We start from the raw sequence: 20,730 nt of genomic DNA, 5'->3' as shown, positions 1-20,730 counted from the left end.
GGCCATTAGGAATGCTTGTGTTTTGTTTTTCAGATGTTCCCCTGTTGATGTAAACATCTGCTGTCCTCAGTTATGACAGCAGAAAAGTGGCTGTTACAAACCCAACCACGTAAATTTTCGACAGTTAAGCTGTCTGTGCCTCTAGCCAGTTGTAAAATAACAGTGAGAGCTGCAGCAGATTTCTTACTATCATGTGCCAACTACTGCTCAGATGTACTGTTCCCACTTTTCCCTCTGCCCACTTCAAGAGGACGAAGAGATAAAGAGAACAGTCTGCCCCCAACGATGGCAGTGCTAACACTCATTATTATACCCACAATGCCAAAAACTGAAGGTTTTCATAAAGAGCTGCTGCATGCCACCTAAATTAGTTACTCACTGTTCACCAGTCCTGTTAGTTAACAAATGCTTAGTGTTTCGTTAGTTCCCTTGATGGCTGCTCCAGGGAAAAAAATTCCTCTGAGGGTGACACAGTTCTGTTCATTCCTCTATATACTACGAAAGGGCTTAAAAAACTTGCAAACTCCTGCCAGAATAAGTCTGAAATCCCTGGCTTTTGTCTGAAGAGAGTGAAATACTCCACAGAGAGGGTCAGGAATTGTTAGCCTCTGTTGTTAACATTCCTTAGGTATCAGCAGCAAGTATGTTCCCCAGAAGTCAGAGCACATTTTACTGTATACCCAGGTATTATTGTAAATTTTATTTAAGTTTAAGCTAATAAAAGAAACAAACACAGCTTGCAAGAGGGAGGAGAAGGAGCTCAACTTTCACATATGGTGCTACACTAGATTTTTAAAAACAAGACAATCTGCTCCCTCTCCTGATACCTAACATACAGCACAAAAGCATAAAACAAGGGCTAGTCAGAACTACTTTTATAAATGGATATTAACTAGTAGATTTCCATGTTTGAGGTGGAATATTCTCTTACAGATCCATTCTTTTTCATTACACTGTTCATTTTGTGCCTCTAGGACTTGAAGAATCAGATAAATCCTTTCTTAAGTGTTTTACTAAATTTTCCCCTTCAATAACATGTGTTTCATTTCTTTTACATTTCTTGATAAGTAGAAGAAACTTTGATCTTATTAAACTGTTAAAATCTTTCCATTTTTACCACGTTTCCCTTTATTTATCTGAAACAATATTCTATCTTCAGTGAAATGTTATTACAAATACAGTTATGATGCACATCCTTTCAAGCTGAACTAATGGTGAGAAACATCCTTCATAAATACCATTAACCTGCCAGTATTCTGATCACCAACACAGCAAATGATTGGCCTCAGAAGTAAACAGAATTATGAATGTAGGCTTAGAAAATACATCCTTTTATATATTCAAGAAAAGATCATCCCAGCATTCTAGGGTTCATCTTTCATGTTAAAATCACAGTATCTGCCTGTTTTGAAAAGCCATCTTCTACATTTGGCCTTTTACAGGGTTATAGCAAAAGGCACAAAAGGTATGTATGTACTGAGAGTAAAGGAATTATACATTATGCTGAATGCTCTTACCTATATGCCTAAGGTAAGTATTTCTGTTGACTTAATGGAAACTGTATTAATGGTAGCCCAAAAACCCCAGCCTTTCATAACCACTGATGTCACTACCAGGGCTGAAGCTGTATGCATTTTTTTAATTGTTTGAGACAATAAATGTTTCAACCTGTCTGTTTTCTCAATATCAAGCTATGACTAAATGACCCAGCTTAAAAAGTTACCTTGTATCAGTAGAATAAGGTTAGCTGTCTATACTCACTTACGTGGCAGTCATGAGATTAATTTGACTTGGCTAAAATTTTCCAAAGCCTGAATTAAAAACAGAACTGTTAGACAAGTTATTAAATAAAATCACAGTCACATATTAGATTATGTGAAAGTTAGATAATAAAACTTACACTGACTTTCCTCCATCATGTTGTATGAACACAACCAAAGAGAAAACAAAAGGCTGGGGAAAGGACAAGTTGACTGCTCACTGAAGGTGACCTGGACAAGTGCTAAAAACAGGATATTTGAAGACTTGCAGAGAGAAAAATTAATTTATGCAGGCTTTTGTAGAGCTACATTTTAAAATGTTAGGCTACCTTTTCTGGACATTCAGATGACATACCCTCTTTTTAAAATTAAATATTATAAAAAAATTAGGAACCACTAGCAACACAGTAGAGTGAAATTTCTCTTTCCTAATGCTGTAAAATATGTCTATGCAACAAAATGGAGTTGCAATTGCAACACAGTGCAGCACTCTCATGTTAACTTTATTCTTAAATAATGAAACATAATGAACATAATGAAATTAAGCAGTTATGTACAGATGCCTTGAGTTCTTCTACCAAAAGCTTAGATTTCTGCTTCCAGTGTGAATACTACCTGCATGAGCTAAAGTAAAGCAATTCTGCATAAACACATTCTCTTGGATTTCAGCAAAATAAAAACTAAACAGCACTAGGTTTGTGTAGTTTCTTGTTGATGGCAGCAAACACAGTGAAAAGGTGCAAGAAGGATGCTCAGAAATAGTTCTCAGAAGATTTTCTGCTTATGTTCATACTATAAGGGCCAGCAACACTGTCATGAAAATGTTTACTGTCCAGCTGGTGGGTGTGCTTCTGGTTTGTACTTTGGTTATGAACAGACACATACAAATGGGTACAGCTAAATTAAGAGACATAGTCAAAGAGGGTAAGTAATTATAAAAACATGGCAAGTCAGCACAAACATACATATATATATATATTAAATTTCACCAAGAAATTTGTAAGAAGGCTTGAAAGATGGCCTTATAACTGTGCATATATGAAAATAAGAAAAAAGGCAAAAAAGGAAGGGAACTACTTTTCCACATTTACTGGCTTAGAACAAGCAATACTGGGCTTACATTTCTAGCAAATGGTTCGAAGTAAATGAGGACAGTGGGGATATAGAGATGTGGTGCGTCCCTCAGGAGACTTTTAAAGAGGTAAGACAAACAACTCCTAGGAATAATTCCTCCTGAGGCAAGGAAGATGGACTAAACTTTCTGAAATCCCCTCAGCTCCATTTGTAGAACAGTCAAGGAGTGCCTGGAGAACAGGACCCTCAAGGTTTACAATCTCTACCTGTCACACAACTCACGTATGTGAACTGAATGTAATCTGAAAACTGGGAGACTCCAGCTGCTAATACATCCTTGAACAACTGCAAAGCTTCCTAACAAGCTTCCACAGAAGATGTTACATCCAGCAAAATCCTCTTTCAGTCTCATTGTTAAGGACTGGCTAATAGAGGAAACATTTTTTGGCTCTCTAACACAACTGCTACATGCTCATGAAGAAGTATGTTCATCTACCAGTACCTGTGAAAGGAGGAATGTGCTGTTTACCTCATTCATACAATAGATGGGAGAGGGTTAGGAAATTTATTCATATTCCTATGTAGTCTGAGATCATTAGATGGATGGCAAAACACACACACAAGGTATCATTGCTCTACACAAAAGGGCACCTGAGCATTGCTGGAAGACTAATCTTTAGTATGGACACAGCTATGAGAATGGTTTGCACACATTAAAAAATGAGCTGTAGAACTGGGTAATTAATGCAATGCTGCATGTTGGTTTCCTGTGCTTAAGACTTTATTTTCATGAATATGTAAATTTCATTAACCACTATTCAGACCATAGCACTTTGGGGGAGGGAAGGGGAGAGAGGGGAGGGAGAGAGGAACACCACGTGTAAACCTTCCAGCTGCCCTGCAGTGTGCACAGAGAACTGAGATGAGGTCAGTGATTATTTACACAAGAAGAAAAAAATGAGGAAGTACTGAATCAGCAGGTGATTAAAGGACACAAAGAAAAACAGGATAACAGTACTAGAATCATTGTACATGTGTCAATAGCAAATTATGCCTGCAAAGAAAAAGGCAAAACATTTATCCTGAATTAAACCCAGCCGGAGTGAGGTTTACATTTAACAGTGAAATCTGTTCCTGAACAGTAAGTTCACGTGCGAATCAAGAAGGGGTCTCATCCCTTGCTGGGTCAAGCTGTTACTGTAAAGCTGTTCTCCTGAATTCAGGCTTAAAATTCCTTTTATCTTTGCCCAGATCTTATCTGCAGCACATTTAACAGAATCAGACATTAAAAGTGACTCACTAACAATTAGGCTTCTGTTTCTGAACAGAGAACTCTTTGAACGTGCAAGCAGCAAGGAACGTTTTGGGGATGCTCTTTCTTGTGCGATGAAATTTTTGAAAAGAAATGTTTTTCTCCAAAGGAAAAGGGAAGGAAATCATTCAGGTGGTAGAAAAAGGTTCAACTGTACAGAGGGAAGATGGTGTTCTCTACAGAAAGTCAAAAGCAGCATTCTTACAAAATTAGCTTGGAACAGTGAATTGTATGCAACCTAATTATATTAACAATGTTATAAAAATCCAGAAGAGTAACAGCTGCTTCATATCTGAGCTGTGGTAAACAGAGCTTCAGCAATTTCTGCCCAAACCATGCAAACACCAGACGAAATTCAAAGCTGCTTCAGATGTTTATGTGGCAAATACACGAAGAAAGAAGAAAATACAGATCCTCTTGACTTCTATTCCCTACCTCATTAAATATAAAGGGCTTATGCCCTTTCTCTGATGCTCTGCTTCTCATGAACAAAAATATCTCCACTTGCACCCAGCATACTCTGCTGATGCCAGCCACAGGCACTTATGATAAATAGGGGCTACTAGCAGCTAGCCTGGGATTTAAAGTAGCAAGGAGTGCAGAGTTAGCCTGTGCTAGCGTGACTAGGACAGCATTTCTCCCTCAAACCAGTTCTGCTACCAGGATTAACCACGTGGTTACCTAGGCATACAGGGAAAAGCTATGGCACAGTAGTGCTTCTGAATATTTACCAAAGCTGAGAGTAAAGATTTCCCCCAAAAGAGTTTCCAAATCTTCCATACAATTCCCCTGTCTTTCCCCAGCCCCCTGTTAAATTCAGTTTAGTAGCAAAATATGAGGGAATTAAGTGTTGCAGTATTTCCGCGCCTCAGCTCTCAAAGGGAAATACTCAAGAGCTGCCAGACTTACCTGCCAGTATGGGTGAACTAGACCTGGAAATGCAGGAGCAGTGATGGAGACTTGAACTTCCTGGATTGCGTTTGGGTGAGACTGAGCTTGCAAGGCAGCATGCTGCTAACTCTGAGCTTGGAGGCAAAGATGATGCAACTCCCCCAACAGAGCTCCATTCCCTGATTGACTTGCCTTGCCCACCTCCAGAAATTTAGAATATTGCAAAAAGCCAGAAATTATTGCACAGAGCTCTTATGCTGAATTCCTACAACTGCTCAGAGAAATACTTTTCGTTACTGAGATTACTTATTTGATCCTATGCATTTTTTAACCATGGGGAAAAATAGAAGGCCTATGATTAATGAAAGAGGATTCAGTATTATGATATTCTCTTTCCTTTGTGAATTTTATGTAGACACAGTCCAACTGAACATCTACTCTTCTTTCCAACTGTGATTAAAATGTTGCTTTTTCTTTACTGATGTATATACTTAAAATCTCCTGCCCTGCTTCTTTACTTCTCTGGTTTTCCCACTTCCCATCAGTCTAATCTATATCTTTTACTTGGGTTGAAAGCTCTTTTGAAAAAAAAACAACAAAACCAACTTGTTTTCCACAAATTCATTTTGATGCCCAAGAAACAGTTTTATCCCTTTTCTATAGCTGTTGGCAAATAAAGTGCCCCACTAAAAATTAAAGTGTTCTTAGTTTTTCCACTGACAAATTTTTACTACTTGAGAAAGCAAGTTTAATCTTGATTAAATGAAGTGTGCTGAAGTATAGTTAAGATGCAATTACTTAAGACTGGCTGACTGTTTTGTTGTTTTTTTTTTTTCTTTTCTATTAAGAATACTTTCAATACCTTACGAATACCTAACTTTTCATAGAAATCGGAAAATAGAAAGCAATCCTTCTACAATATAAAAACCAGGCCAGATTTCTAGTAAACATGACAGGTAGTTAAAAGAAGTTTAAGCCTCAATTTTATGCACAGAACAATTGCTCTTGAACAAAGTCTCCAACATCCCAACCACAAAAATTGACAGTTCCATCATCCCTTTGTGATGACAGTCTTGAACTTACCTGTAATTAATATAAATCAGGTACATTCTTAATGTTTTTTTTTTTTTCCCAGGCATCATTCATTCTTTATCATGCATTACTTGCTTCCCTTGGACTCTTTAGGTTCAGCCCCATGCCCTAGTCCTGTTGCATTGCAGGAAGAGACACTGATTAGCAGTGATCACTGCAAAGTATTATTTCTCAGCCACAGTCTGCTCTCAAACTGGCCTGAGCACTCTCCTAACTTCTGGAGATCTTAGAGAGCAGTACTGGAGTCCTGGACATAGCAGGTATGTTATGAGGCCCACACTAAAGCTGCCTCAGGTGCAGAAATTGAACAGGTAAAGGAATTGAACATTTTTGTGTGTATCATTACCATGAAAGAGGAAAGATATCCATACACAGAAATAAAATGCTTACAGCATGTTTGAAAAGCTATAGAAACTGATGAATAGATATATATTTTTTTAAATACCCTTCACATATTATAACCACTTACTGGTGAGATTAGAGCAAAGGTTTTCCTCCCTCCAGAGCTCTACTGATAAGCTCATGCAGACATTTCATACACTCAGGGCTGGAGATCCAACTCTGCAAGATCCTACACTGCTAGGTTACATGCAGAGTTGATAAGCTGGATATTCATCTTTATATCCCAAAGCATTTTGGAAAGACTATTTCCAACCGAGGGCCTCCTTTCCCATTCTTACACAATTTTTCCAAAAATTATATAGAACTAATTTGAACTACTCATAGATGTGTCTTTTTAATATCAGGACACATGGTACCATTCACAGTGATGTTAGCATTTCCAAAACAGGATAACAAAGTCAATAGCTTGGAGACCTGATGAAATAACTACTCCTCTCATCTACTGACTTCTATTGCTTTGGAAATGCTACTATCTCTTGAGCATGGCCCATGACAACCATCACATGCCCAGACCAGTAATCAGAGGCTGTCAGTGACTACTGCAGTACCTACATGATACAGAATGATGTAATGTTATTTCACACTTCTTTCAATGGCATAACTAAGATTAAAATACATAGCTCCCAGCTGGCTGTTCCTCAGGAGAAGAAACAATCACCCTGCAGTAATGTCTTTGGGGCAACCACCCCCACTCATGCCTCTGAGGAATATTGTGGTATGATTGCTATACCACAGTCATAAGACTGTTGCAACTCTACAAATAGAAGGAAGTGTTGCTTTTGTAGAGCTAGAAGAGACTCATCCTATGAGAGAAAAGGTACAGAACTTAAAATGCACCCAAGCAATAAGTGGTTGACAGTGCAGCATTTTGAAAGCACATTCTTTCCTATAACTTTAAACATACATTCATTAGTGATCATTAGAACTAATTACATTACTTTACAGGCTGTTATCATTTTAGACGATGGTTAGTAGCAACTTTACATTGTTTCTGGTTTGTGCCCTTTAGGTGCGCTTAGACACTGCACTGAGCAAAGGATGATGCATTAACTATGTTACTCCATAAGCAGCCTCAGAGGAACTACCACTCAAGAAGTGTAAAAGGCTGTTAGAAGCAGGGAAGCTGCTCAGGGAAGCAGATGCCATCATGGGCAGCTTCCTTTGCTCCAAACATCCTGCTGATCCCATTGCTTTGGATTAGAGCTGACATGCACAAGGGGAAAGGGTGCCCTTAACTCCCACCCACTAAGCAGGATTTGTTTCATATGTTATATGGCTGTGCAGATTCAGGAAGAAACTTTACTCCTCCATCTAATCTGCATGGCTGAGCTAGACACGGGACACATCTGCACGACATTATCTAGCTATTTTTATTAAGAAGAATTTGCGATGTTCCCATTTTCCAGAGTGAATACTGGTAGCATGAACTATACCATGAGTTATATTTGTACAGAGCCTGGTATAATAGTACAACAGTGACTCATATCTACTGGGAGCTCTCCTGGTGAATAATGGAACAGTAGCACCAAACACAGGAGCACAGCCTACAGGCACAGACTACATCCTGTTCCAGCACCTGCTATTTGGGCTACATGAATTTAAATATAAACCATTTTTCCTCGTGCAGTTTACTGATATAATCTAAAGTAATATTTTCCCATTTCACATCAATAAGAAATTTCTAAATACTTTCCTGAATCTCTTAAAAGCAATTACATACATAATTCTTAAATATTCATCATTCCAAAACAGAAAAGTAAAAGAATCTCTGAGTTAGACTTGCTTGTGTCCCGCAATATCATTAAGGTCGACTAGCACACAAGACAACTAATAACTTTATCATTCCAGCTTTCCATACACTTCTCTACATGGCCAAAAACTCAACACAAACCTGACTTAAAAAAAAAAATTCTTGGCTGTGTGTGAGTTTAATAAGTAATGTAAATTGGGCAGGCAGGTGATGTTGAGCCAGGTTCCTCTGAGAGAAGCTGTAGCAGCTGTATATAGGAAGAAAAATGGTTCTTGGTCTAGGAGAAGGAACAAATAATTTCCAAGAAAATAGGGCATTTAGAGCTGCTGTGAATGGGGCTAGCTGTAATTGATCCAGTAGGATCCAGCTATTCCAGTAGTTTATTTGCAATGACAAGAATTCACAGAAATAGAAAAAAAACTTATCATCACTATAACCAAATGACCTATGGAAGCAGAAATGTTAGTCAATATGACTGATTCCTAAATAAAAGTCACTGGCTTTTTACGTGGTCTGTCTCTAACCTTTCTGCCCTTCTTAGTTCCTGATAAATTAAAATTGTGACCCCAAAGGATATGTCTTATATCTGCAGTTTCCAGAGGTATGACAGGTCTCTCCTGAATTTAACTACTGTTCCAAGGTCCCTGAAAAAAAAAAATAAATAAATTCAGAATTCTAAAACTTAGCTGGAGCATGATTCTGAAAAAAGGTTGACCAGTTTGGCTTAGGGCACCCCACAAGGTTACTTGATGAGAGGAAGAAAAGAGGTGCCTTTTTATATGACCTCTTCAACAGTCCTTTCTTCAACAGGCAAGGATAGTAAAAACACCTTTAGGAAGTCGTAAGACAGCAGAGCAACATCACAAGCCATATAAAGTATTTTTCATGCCAGCCCACAAAATAAGCATATGACCAACTTACATCCAAAATTCATTGTGTTGTAGCTATGTCACAGGCCATTTAGACAGCATTGTCAGACCAGAAAGGTTTCTTGCTTGATTTTCTTCATTAGTGCTATGTGGTCAGGTAAGATTCCAAGACCTAGACTGGACTAACTGGAGTCAAGGACCATGTTTCAGAGCCTATGTGAAATTTCTTGCTTTTAACCAAGCTCATCTTAATCAATGAAGTTATAGAACTCACTATTTTCCACCTGGTTACCAGTTTTGCCTGACAGATTTTACTTGTGGTTGCAGTATTGATGATACATCACACACTTGCACCATGATATCTCAACAGTGGTCCCTTAAATCCCTATTAGGTCTCACAGAAAATTATTTATCTCTGAGTGGTGCATTGACATTTCCTTGTTAAAGACTCTCACCCTTGGGGGAGTTTCTATCACCAGAACTATTAACAGTGATCTGGATCTAAATACTGTTCTGTATTATCTGCATCCAGATGGTATAAAAATGGTAATTTCTATAAGATTCAGTCTTGACCTTTGGATGAAAACCATTCTTTCCTTAGTTACTGCCTGAGGTATTCTGAGGGGTTTCTCTTCAAGCATAAAAGCAAAATGGTGATTTATGGTTAGCATAAGAGAAAAATAGCTTGCCCAGGAGTTTAAGACAGGGTAAGTCTGTTTCTATGCCATTATTCAAATAAATCATGATGCTGCTACTTACTCATCCTTTCATGGGTACCATATCTGGGTGTTACTCCTGCACTCATGGTTCGTTCTCTTCTTCCTGTTTTTTTCTTTATATACATAGATATATATTTTTTAAAGTATGTAACCCATGTTTTATAAGAAATATTCTATACAGTTCTAAAATGCATATACAGTAGTAAAGCAAACCCCTTTGTGGTTAAAAGATTTTATCTTTGATTTATAGGTAAAGCTCCTGTTGCATATTTAGAATGATTTGCTAGGAAGGTAAAACTCATCCTTCTTTGAAATGACAGCACATTGCATATGGATCACTTCATTAGTACTTCAATATCCTTTTTTGAGGGCTAACCGACATCACAGGTTTTAGAACAGTTCTCTGCACAGGGTGAAACTGGCAAGGACTTCTTATGAATGCAGGTATGCCTTTCTTGTGACGCCCAGTCTTGCTGTCTCAGGCTGTGCTTTAATTTCCCTGGTGGGCTGAGTTGCAAGTAAATTTTGCTTGAAGGAGTAACTAAGAGAATATAAATATGAATACAGTTGTATTCTTTTGGTAAGTGGAGCCATCTGTTGCCACATCTAGAAAAACGTGTTTGTATGGAAGTCTTTTGATGATGTTACAAAACATAGTCTTATCCACTTCTTTTGGTGACTCTTAAGACTGTAATGCAAGTTTAACACAGCCATGGTCTGGATTTGGAGGGGGATAGGGTTTTTTTGGAGGCTAGAGGGATCCTCGCATACTGCTGCACATTGTGAGCTTGTTCCAGCTCTCATCCAAATTTTTACAAGTCTTTTAATAGGTTCCAGCAGCTGTACTTCAGACCAAATTAGGGTACAGAATTGCATTCCATAATAAGGAAAACTCCTATCGAATGTATGGAATAGGAGTTTTCCTTGACAGAAGAATACAGGGCCAGTCTTATGCTGATGTTATGTGTATACCAGGCTCCATACAAGACACTATAATAGGACTCAAATTCTGAATCTTTTGCTCAAGACAATTTCAATGCATTTTTTGGTTAAGGTAACCATCCGTTTTTTGCAATTTATCCTTAGATAGCAAAATAATAAGGGATATACTAAAATCCCAAAGCCTGTTCTTATACTTAAATATTTAATTTTGCCTTCTTTGATAAAATGTGCATGCTTTAATATTTTGTTGAAGTCACAGAACTGGAGACAGAAATTATCAGACTAAGTAAAAGTAACGTTTTTTATTACTGCAGATACCTTGCACAAGAAAATGTATGTTAAATCTTAATAACAAGCACTGTATGATGAAATAACCTTTTTTTTTCCTTTTGCAGTCATTGCAAGTTTCCATTTAGTACAGGAAATTCATATGCATAAAAATATGGCCTGTTATATTTGACCTATTTCCACTGTATGGTAGTTCATACTTGTTGCTTTCTACTGATTTTATTAATTTAGATCCAAGTCAGTTATAACTCAGTTGTTTTTCTCACTAGTGGATTTTCCCAAACATCATCTTCCATTTGATATTATCATGACTCTAAGACTGTGATTAACTAGCTATAAAAACAAAATTTTGATTAATCATTGCAGGTAAGAGAAATAAATTCAAATATATGTTGTTTTCTGACATCTCTTCATTTTCCTGAACAGCAGCATGTGAATTCAATTAAATGTATTTAGGCCATTTATCTAGTTAATGTGATTCTCAAATATCATTTGGTGTATGTGATAATATATAATCAATATAGCCTGCAAGAGCCAGTCGAAGCTCTATACAACACAATCCAGGAGGTCACAGGGGTATGCAAGTGTTCATTTGATTTGGTTTAGCTTTTAATGATGTACATCAGTACATCAGCATAGAATTATCTTGAACTCAGCTTCACCAGATAATGTTGTTTTCAGAGTAATGAAAATAACATCGATGTTTTCTGTTAGATTCAAGAGTGGCTGTGTTTAAGTAAAACTTTAATTAGAAAGCTGGATAAGGACTTGAGACCAGCCACATTCTTACTAGTACCAATGTATAATATTTAGTACACTACTTTTCAAAAACCTGGATGCAACAGAGTTTGAAGAGACTGAAAGGAATTCTTGCATCCTTTTTTAGAAATAGGGGAACGTGGCATTAAGAGAGCTTATACCAACTCTTTCAATCTTGTATGAAGAATTAATAACAAATCTGGAGATTTACCATCAAACTCAAGACTATGTTATCTATTAAGTGATTCTTGCAAGAAATAGATGAGTTACTCGTCCAGCCTGTTAAAACACATCAGCTTTGCTTCCTTTCTCTTCTTTTTCTTTATGGTAGCATTTTAGAGCTTCACCTTAGCTCACTGCTCAAGGAAAAAGTGCCTGTTGTGAAGCCAGATTTTTGGTAGAACTGAAATTTGTCCGATATGAAGTAACTGCCAGATTACAAGTCCGGACAACATGTTCTGCTGGACCATATGAAATAAAGACATTTGTCAAAAGGGTGGAGTAAGCTGATGTAGTGTCAAGCTCGTTAATGACTGAGTAACATATCACAATGTTCAATCTTGTATTAGCAGTACCCAGCATTCAATAAATTATTAAATTAACAGACAGATGGTACCAATGGCTGTATGTCCTCATTTAATTGATTAATGAGAAGGAAATCAACTTATGGCCATCTTATGTCTATAGGTTTAATAATTTATAGATTAATAATTTATTGATTCCACCCCATTTCTACAGGAGATAGAATTCTGTTTCAGTAACCATCCATTCTTGTAGGAAGCTGTTATTAACAGGTACTCTGGTGGCTACACATGCACTAATTGCGAGATGGACTCATCCTTTTGCAACTTCATTCTAACTGCTGGGACAGGAATGTATCAGAGAAGGAAAAACAAACAAACAATGCAATACTGAAATAGTCTTACAACAGCACAGTCACAAAATTGAGCTCTAAAGAAATGAATGGATGAAGGGAGTAAACGGTGCTATATTTCATTAGTTTGAACAGAGCTCATTTGGCTCTTGCTGACTAATTGAGCTTTTCTAATTGAATAAAGTGCAGATTTTTTAAAAATATATTTTTGATAAGCATTATTGAAAGTGGAATAAAAGCTTTTTTCTAATTAAAAGTATTCACTTTATATTCAGTCTTGTGGCTTACATTGCAATATATTTGATATTGCATCAAATATGCAAATTGGGAAATGCTCAGGGCAATTATTCATGTATAATAGCCATTTTCCTACTTCTGAATTTTATTATTCAAGTAATGATAAGTTCTCTGAAGACAAATTACACCTCTTCCACCTTTCACTTTACAGAGAAATCTGAAAAGCTAGTTAAAATTTATAATGTTTTTTATTTAATTATACATTTTGACTGAACTATCTTAAGGTGTATGAAGTGACAAGCTGGTTGCCAGTTTCAGGCTACTTGTATGAATCTGCAGGGACAAGATGAGCTGAAGAAGTGAATTAAAAAGTTAGTTTTCTGTCCAAATATACTGTACATCCAGAAATAACATTCAAAGCGTGTCTCTGAAGCGAAGTTGCCTGAGAAAAGGGATCCCAACTCACTATGAAACTTTCAAAAATGAAAAAAAAATCCTCAAAAAAACCAAGGATGGGTCAGTGTCATGTAATAGTTGGGGGACAGATGTAGGACTGAAAATGGAAGAGAAACATGGCATGGCTAGAGGATACTGAACGAGATATTCCAGGTTACACTGTCCATCCCTGTCATTTCCCTTGAGGTGGTTAATGAAAAATTTGGCGGATTTCATAGTGAACTAAGGTCCGGGCCTAAGTAATTTGCAGTGTGGTCTATTAGCAGGCCAGTTTAGGAGTTAAGCAATGCAGGCCAGTTAGAAAGCAGCCAGTGACAGAAGAAGGAGCCTTATTATGTATCTCTTCACTGCAGCTCATTTCTGAACAACAAATGCTGCTACAGCTAAAGTAAACTACAGAAATCTCCTCAGAAAGAGCACTTAAAAGCTTGACAGTAGAACCAAAACTCTTCAGAAGAATGGAAAGCAAGCAAGAAAGATTTAAACATTGCTTCTCTCTCTTTATCTTCAAGCAGTGGGTCAAAATAGAAAAGTAAGTGGTGTTACTTCTGACAATAGCTGACTCTCAAGCACTTGGTGATTTTAATAATTTTCAGTTTACATAGCAGAAGAAGTTGTACTGAAAGTGTATTACAGACATTTGAAGGGAACTGCATTCTGTGTGAAAGGAAAGGCACATGGTTTTAAATGGAAAACACAAAAATTAAATACTTTTATCTTGCAATTTTGCTGGTGTTCACTGAGTTCTAAGAAACTCAGTGGCTGTTGAGATGCATATGGAATAAAAACCTTCAGGTATGCTGGAAGACCAAGAATCAGGTTTGGCACAGCCAACTGAATCTAGCTTAGCGTTAACAGCTCTTTCTGTATTAGACTAGTCGTAGTGCTCTAACACAATATTTCCACACTGTCACAGTGATGGAGAACTCAAGATACTGCAGGAAAACATCCTAAGGAAGAAAGATATTGAGAGCTTTTGCCAAAAAGTCAGCTTTTGCCAAAAATCCCCTTCCTCTTACAGCCTATGAATGGTTGGTCACCAGTGGCACATAACAAAAGCCAAGGACATAGTACACAATGAAGGGAAAAAGAAACAAAACACAACAACAACAAAACCCCACAGAACAACTGCCATAAATAATAAAGCTTCTTATCTGGTTGTGAAATAGCGCAGTATACTAATGATGGACCAAGTGAACAAGAAAACGAGAAACTTAAACAAGAGCTGTTCACAGGGGCAAAGAATATGGTTCAGCAGATGATTAAGTGATGAGTAATTAATATTAAATCAATAAGGGTTTCCAGTACAATTCATGTGGCAAATGAAAATATACATAAATGATACAGATAGGAAAGAACGAGCACGTAGAAGAAGGAGATGATGTTGCTGAACAAAGCAGAAGGGTATATAAAAAGCACCATCTCACTCTCCCAGACAAAACCAAAAGTGAATATATGTCCTAATTAGAGCCAGGGCAGAACCAATTTTCTTTCTTGTAGTTCTACTTTTCAGTGAAGTCTCTTCTAAGTAACTGCATTTGCAAAAATTACCAGCATGTGTTTTTCAGTACAGTGTCTACATCTAGGACTGATAACTCTTGATGTTAGCTACGGCTGGAGAATGGTATGCAGAAAGGCTCTTGCCTATGACTATTCCTATAGAGACCAAGGTCACTGCTTGGTTCTGCTAAATTTCTTGTGCGTCAGAAAAAAAAGGGAGGAAAATGGGTCATGCCTGCAGCTGTCCTGTGGGGAGGATCTGATTACACAGGTGACCAAAATTGACCAAACGCAGTATTCTATCTCATACACATCATACTTGATATAAATTTGAGGGATCATGAAGGTCAAACTCTCTTCGTCCATGGTCACTGTCCTGGGAGGATTCCATCTGTTCTTCTGCCTTTGATCCCAATCCATGTATTCCTGAATCTGTGTGTTTGTGAATCCAACTCCCGTCTGTTGCTGACTGAAGGAGCCCAGTCTGCAACTTCCCAAGGGCTGCCCTGCAGCCTCGGTGGTGACATGAGCGTTACTGGAGGGGGAGCACAATGGGTTTTTTTTTTATATTTGCATATATTTTGTTATTTTCTTTTTGATCTTTCCTGTTTCATTAAAGCTGTGCAGTTTAGTTTCCAACCTGTAAGTCTCTCTCCCGTCTTCTCTTTCCTTTCCCTTTCTGGGAAGGGAGAGGGGTTAACAGAGAGCATCTGTCAGTCATTTAATTGCCAGCCCAGAGTTAAACCTTGACAATATATCCAGTGTTTGGCTAAACAGTATCATGTCTTCCATCTCATCAGGGAAATGAAGCATTGCTGGGAAGGCTAACTAAAACCCACGAGAATTGTAAGGTCCTACTTTCCATCAGTGGGAAGCCCTCTGCATAAGAGAGGAGAGAGATGGATACCCAGCTTTCAAGGTTTCTAGGAGAATTAATATACATTGAAAGTCCCAAACAAGGGGAAAAGAAAAATAATTTAAAAATCATAGAATTATAGAATATGCTGAATTGGAAGGGACCCATCAGGATCATCGATCATCAAGTCCAACTCCTGTCTTTGTGTAGGGCACCCCAAGAATCACACCATGTGCCTGAGAGCATCGTCCAAATGCTTCTTGAACTCAGGCAGGCTTGGTGCTGTGACCACTTCCCTGGGGAGCTTGTTCCAGTGCTCAGCCACCCTCTGGGTGAAAAACCTTTTCCTGATATACAACCTAAAAATATGATCACACAGCAGCCCTCACAGTTTCCTCCTCAGACTTCAGCAGCAATTTTAGTGCTTCTTACTTAGCAAGCTTGGTTTTATTGAGAGCCAGTTCACTTTTATTGAAAGGTATACATGTTAAGTTTAGGAGGATATGAAATGAATTTGCAGGGATTTTGTGTTAAGCAAAAGACCACTAGATGTTAATTGAGAAAAAAATCCACAACCCACCCACTCCCATAGCTCCCAGCTCCTTAATCCTCAAAGGAAAAAAAACCACAAACAGCATATCTAAGCAACAGGCAAAAAACAAATGTTCAAACAGCTACCCAAAGAAACAGCTCAGTAGTTGCCCTGGAATACTGCTGTCTCTTTCTGCAGAGAGGTACATGCTACAGATAAAGAAATAATTGTATATCTCAAATTTACTTTCACTGTTACTGTTGCAACTTATCTCCACAATATCTGACCACAGCACACAGTTTAATGGGAACAAATATAAGCAGAATGAAGGTTCAGACATGTCTCCACAGCCTTCCACTATTACCCGTCTGGAGTATTGACAGAAAAAAGTTTCGAAATGTATTAGTTTTTTAAAAAGGCAGTAGAGACAAACTCTAACATATATTTAGGTCAGATGATTGCAGAGCAATAATAAAGTGCTGGTTGGCCTCTGCTGACTTTCTCTTCCCCAAAAATGGCTTGTGTTGTTAGATATGCACATCACAGTCCCTAAAGATAAGAAACAGAAAGCACCAAGTAAAAAATACCAGTTGGACTTGGGGTCCCAGAAATGCTCACGGCTTTCTTAGGACCACCTATAAAGAGTAATGGTCAGAAATATAAGTGGAAGTAAAAGAGAAAGCCTGTGGGAGCTGTGAGATTTTCATCCCAGCCCTACAGTAGCAAAAAGACATTTTTTCCAAATTTCAGTGACTGACAAAAATGGACAAAGAGCTGACTTGTCCTGGCCCAACAGCAATCACGGCAGGCTGGGCCAGCCAAATTCCGGGACACAGCACACCCTGAAAGAATAATCTTAATGCTTCTCGACACTACAGTAGGTAGCATCTCAAGAGAGACTCACAAGCCTGCAAACCCACACATAATCCCAGAAAATAATCAAGCTTTCATTGAGTTTGATTAATACAGAGAATACAAGCATTAGAAATTTAGTATCGTGTTGTGTTTTTCTGGGAAAGGTAAACTCACATTATTAGGAATATGGTAGCTAGAAAGACTATTGTGCAGATCCAGGTGACACCACAACGTATGGTGAGAAAGCTGATCAGAATTAAGCTGGCTTCTTTGAGGGGCACCAACAAAGCTCTAGGCTCCATTTCAAGAAAATGAAGCACTTTAATTTACCTCTAGTGAAGGGACTACTTAAAGACATGCTTCATAATAATTGATTCACCCGAATGACTTCAAATCAACTTAAAGAAAAAAATAAATATTTTCTGGCTTAAAAATAGAAAAAAAAAAACACCTTTTAAAAAATCTTTATATGTGCACAGCACCATATATGTTCAAGTAGTAGAGCAGCACCTCAATTTTCTTTTCTCATGCTGTCTCACTCTCTTTAACAGCTGTAAGTGTACACACTAATTGCTAGAGGAGATTATTTTGACTTTTGTCCTTTTTCTGGGATTTTTTTTGGTTGTTGTTCTGAGTGTCCATATCACTATTGAACACACAAATTAAGAGTTTTAAGGAAAAATAAATATACTAAGAACTGTTTAAAGGACATTTAAGTAAATTTAATACGCTAATCCTTATCAAATAAAAATCTCGTTACTGAAAGCTCTGAGCAATAACATGAAATAAACATACACAAGCTATGAAGAATTCAGTAAGCTTTTTTCAAGGAAAAAAACTAATATAAAAAGCAAATTAATTAACTTTCCTTGTAAGTAGTAGCATACATCCTGTATTATTAAGTATGCAATTACTGTGATGTGGCACAGCTGTAAAATATTTAAATTGTTTTTCACTCATTTTAGTTTAGCAAAGCTGCAAGATTTCTGATAATTCTAGCATTGTTAACATGAGAAAGTTTTCTTCTCCTGAGAGGGGTAGAATTTTCAAAAGCGCCTGTATTTGTTAGGAGCATAAAACCTACTTTGAAAGACAGGTTAGCTGGTAATAAAGAAAATGATGCTCAAAAGCTTCTTTCATGACGAACAACTTCACTTTACGTTTTCTCTCAACTCTATTGCCATGTTTCAGTGGTCAACTCTTGCATGTCTCAAGTAACAGTTTCTATGGGAGCTTCATCAGAGAAGGTCATGCACACAAGCCTCAGCTGCTCCTGTGAGGTCATCCATTTGAGTGCCAACTTGACTTTCAGTCTTGGATTAAGACTAGAAGCCACTGAACAAAGCAGTGTACACCCCTACATAGGGCATTGACTTCCAGGAGAGGAGTGTGTCAATGGGTAGTTGGAGGGCAACAACTACTTAAACAGCCACAGCAAGGTTTACCCTGAGTTTCTGCACTGCTGTCAGCATGCCATGGTTTCTTTACCAGCAAAAGAACACCAATAGATGTTCGTAGCATGGATGCCAGTTTAGTGACTAGTCTGCATATCACAGTGACATTCTCCCCAATAGAATGAAATAGATTGCCCCAATTTTGCCACTGGTGATTCGCCACCATCCTGGTAGCTACAGCTATTCCAGAAAAACAGCGCAGTGCAAATATTGCTGAACCAGGATGGAGGGATACAACCCCTGTTCTGTGCATCTAAACAGGAGGAACAAGTTCTTGCTGAACACCAGACCTTCCTATCGACCCAAGGGCATACACCCTGGGTACAAGAAAGATTCATCTCAAGTGATTTTGAATACTGGCCCTCAGTTACTTTCTACAATGCTGAAAGACAGAATCTCTCCACCTGCTGCATTGAGTACACTCCAAGAGTGGTTTCTCAGACAAAATCTAGCAGAAGACAAGGACAGCTTTTGCTAAACAATAAATATTTGTAACTGACAATTTTCAAGCAGAAGTGGCAAGTAACTGGAAGTTCAGTAGCAGTTTTGTTTGGATATCTCAGTGTTGTAATCCAGTTCCTAGCTTAAAAAAGCAAGCTGTGAAACAAAGACAATGCACCATTATTTTGCTCTGACTGTACAAGCACACGAAACATCACAAATTTCAGCCTGCACTGGTCTCTTCCATGGTTAATGGTTTCTTCTGTTTCTTCTGTTACAATGACCTTATTTATAGTATAGGTCTAATTTCTGCCTGAAACCTGACTTTGTTTCCCTAAAAACAAACAGGTGCAAGAGAAGGAAACAAGCCTAATTACCTGACTCCCAGTCAGAATTTAGCTTAAGAGCTTAGACAGGAAAGGATATAAAGGCAACAAACAGGAGTGTAAACCTCAGAGACGTATAGTGGAGCGAACTCAAACCTAGGAGCAAAAATCTCCATAGATAAGCAAACTACCTGTGTGCAAAATGAAATGTTCCTACATGAGCTGCATGGTGCAGAGCATCATGCTTCCTATAAGGGCTACAAAAGGGAGGAAAGAAAGGAAAAAAAAAAAAAAACACCACATATTGCTCAGTAATGGCCCCTCTAGAAGCCTGGATTAGGTTGCTACTGTTTGAAGGCACTCATGTATTAGTCACTTCAGAAAATATATTGTAGTCGCCCTGTAATAAACTGAAGATGGGGCAGAAGACATTTGACAGAGAGGACCAGAAGGTGTCAGGAACCTAAAGGTGTTGAGAACTGTGAAAAGGTTCTAATAGACTTGTAAAATACAGAACAACTTGGAGATAAAAATCTCTAAGTACTATTAGAAGCTCTTGTAGTTTCTCTGCATCTATAAAATATAAAATTTGAAAGGAAAACTCTTCTCAGACTCTAGACATGTCATGTAATTGACAGCTGTTGTTGACATGTAGTCAGGATCAGCGAGTTAAGCAGAGATTCTTCCTATTCATAAAGCAGGTCAGCAGCACTGTTAACAGTTCAGGCCACTCCGGTCTGAAAAAAAAAACAAAACCAAACCAAAAATCCAGGCATTTTAAAGACACAAATAACGCTTGTGGGTTTTGTTTGTTTGTTTGTTTTTAAATAATCATTATCATTATTGTTATTGTTATTATTAATTATTATTAATAATTATCAATTATTATTATTTTTCAAAAAAGAGGAAGTTTTTATCAAATTCCCTTTCTCTCCCCCTACAAATCAAATGTATCCTGCATTTGCTACCTACAACACAAAAAATATGTAAGTTACACAAATCCCAAATGATGGAGACACAACCACACGCAACATACAATGACATGATACTGACAAAATGTGGAAAAGGCCTCTGTATAGAAATTTATTAATAGGAAAATGAGTCAGCTGAGGGAAGCCACCCACAGAATGGTTTAAAACAGGCATTTGATGACTGCTGAAATACCTCCATAAATAATTATGAGGGATTAGCTACAGAATTGTCATTATGTTCTCAGGTGAGCATTTTAGATTCTGGAGACAATAGGACTTGCAAAATGTATTACTATCCCAGCAATATAACTATTACATTCAGAAGATATATTGCTGTTACTGGGAAATATGACTGAGATTCAATATAATT

The sequence above is a fragment of the Apus apus genome, chromosome 1 (genome assembly GCF_020740795.1).
Source record: "Apus apus isolate bApuApu2 chromosome 1, bApuApu2.pri.cur, whole genome shotgun sequence".
Lineage (NCBI taxonomy): Eukaryota > Metazoa > Chordata > Aves > Apodiformes > Apodidae > Apus > Apus apus.
This window is presented reverse-complemented; position numbering follows the sequence as displayed.